Genomic DNA, 2,437 nt, shown 5'->3' on the forward strand with positions numbered 1-2,437 from the left:
CCCACCCCCGTAGCCCCTTGCTCAGGTCACCCCATGCTGTTTCGGCGCTCAGACCTTGCAAAGGGTCATCTGGAAAAGGATGGGCCGTGGCCACGGGTGGAGGCGAAGGCTCCGGCACCGCTCCTCCTCACCCACGGGCGCTTCCCGGCCCTCTGCCCCCCACCGGCGGCCGCGCTGGCCGGCGATGTCGGATCTCCTCCGCCTCCAGTTCATATATTTCAATTACAGTCTGTTAAAAGCCTCTGTGTGTCAGGAGCTGCCCAGATTTACAGCTCCTGTCCTGCAGCCAGCCCCGGCATCCTCCTGCCTTTCCTTGAGCTCCAGCCCCACTGACCGATGTGGGTCAGCCCCCAGCCCCACAGAGAGCTGTGGGTCAGCCCCCGGTCCCCCACCGGGCTCTCGCTGCCCCCCCGAGCTCTCGCCCACCTCGCTGCAGCCACGACGGTGGGCAACAGCGTTTGGCTCCTCACCTGCCACCGTGTCCCCTGGTCTCCCCTTTCCCAAAGCGCCCGGTGTTTTCCCTGGGAGCACCCCGGGATTACGGGCATCGAGATCTTATGGTCAGTGGTTCTCGTTAATTGGCTTAATTACCCGTGGGAGGGAGGGATACCCAAGGTGGGGAGGGGATGCTGTAACCCCCAGCCCAGTAGCTTGACTCCCAGAGAGGTTGTTTTGAAAAGCGGTTGTGGCATCCGGTGCGTTTCTTTTTGTGGTTTTCTTTTTAATGGGATGCTTTGAGCTGAAATGGGACCAAGCGGGGAACGACAGAGGTTGGGATCCTGTACCCGGCTGAGCTCAGAGGGAGGCGGTGGCTTTCTGTGGGAGGAGAAGGGATGGGATTTCAGGGGGATGCATTTCCCAGTGTAGGATCCTCCGGTCCTTTATAAGCCCCGCGGTGCAGACGGGGGAGGAGGGAGAGGAAAGGGATGAAAATGGAGAGGTGAACCCAACGACGTGCAGGGACCTGGCCCGGGGGCAGCCAGGCTGCACTGGGTTCTGGCTCTGGCTCTGACACGGGTCTCTCCGGTTGGGTACCGGGCACGGCACCGCAGCCCACGCACGTTTCTAAAACGCTGGCGTGTTTCAGAAGCCAAATTCCTCCAGAATTGGTGTGCATAAAAGCGTACGCATCTTGCAAGCCTGCAGTCAGCCTCACGGCGCTGCTTTGCCCATCTCCCGCTCCGCCTGGAAGCTCCTCAGGGCCCCCGCCTGCCCCAGGGTCCCCATTATTTTCGGGTAGCCGGAGACAAGGCTGCCTTGGAGAGAAATCCCTGCTCCAGCTGCCCAACATCTGGGCTCGGCCACCTTTCTCCCGGCCTCGCCAAGGGGCCCGAGTCCCGCTGCTCTTCCCGAGCATCCCCTCGTTGGCTGCCGGCTCCGGGGCTCAAAAATCTCATCCATCTGTCAGCGGCTCGGAGGCGGCTGGGCCGAGCTGAGTGGCACAGTAATAGGGTGTGAAACAACCACCTGTCAGTTGACTTTCCTTCTGCGGCTGCCACGGCGCTTGGCAAGGGCAGAGCTGGAGATGAATAAACTCTCCTCTCCCGTGTTATTTGGAGGGATGCTGTCACGGCACTCAGGGTTTTTATTTGGCTCGGTGGTTTTATGTTAATGAACCAGCTCCCTCGCGCTCCGAAAAGAGAAGGCTGGGGGGGGGGGAAGAAAGTGTCACTTTGGATCTTCACGCATGGAAAAATACAGCACCTCCCTCCTCCCGCAATTAGAGTTGGATCTCTGGGAAGGCGCGTGGGGAGGAAGGCAGGCAGGGCCGGAGACACGGGGGGCTGCCCCCGCCGGAGCCCGGGCCGTCGCCTGCCCCGCTTTGGCCAGCACGTGCCTTTCTCTGGCTTCCAACAGCCCGTTGGCGCTGACCCCTGGGGTGGGAGGGCGAAAGAGCCCACGTTTGCTCCTCTTCCCACATCACACGGCTGAGCCCGTCCCAGGCGGCTCTGCCTCTGGACCCTGCCGGCTCCCGACCACGGGAGACTGGGATGCTTTCAGGGCGGAGGAGGGCAGGGCGGTTTGGGATGAGGTGACCTCCTCCCGGGTGCTGCGGGGCCGTTTCTGATCATTTTTGCCTCCCAGATAATTTTTAGAATCGCAGACTGGTTTGGGTGGGAAGGGACCGCTAAAGGTCATCCAGTCCCACCCCCTGCCATGGACATCTCCAACCAGACCAGGTCGCTCCGAGCCCCGTCCAACCTGAACTGGGATGTTTCCAGGGATGGGGCATCTCCCACCTCCCTGGGCAACCTGGGCCAGGGTCTCACCACCCTCAGCGTAAAACATTTCTTCTGTGTTTCTTCTTTTGCCCCTGTGGAGCATCCGCAGTAGGGAGGGACCTCCGGCACCTGGTGGCCCTGGGGACCGGTGGCCCACCTCTGCGAGGGGCAGCGGGTGCGTGGGGGGGGGCGAGGAGGACCACGAGCGTGGCGCT

The sequence above is a fragment of the Charadrius vociferus genome, unplaced genomic scaffold, assembly GCF_000708025.1.
Source record: "Charadrius vociferus isolate BGI_N301 unplaced genomic scaffold, ASM70802v2 scaffold1070, whole genome shotgun sequence".
Taxonomy (NCBI): Eukaryota; Metazoa; Chordata; class Aves; order Charadriiformes; family Charadriidae; genus Charadrius; species Charadrius vociferus.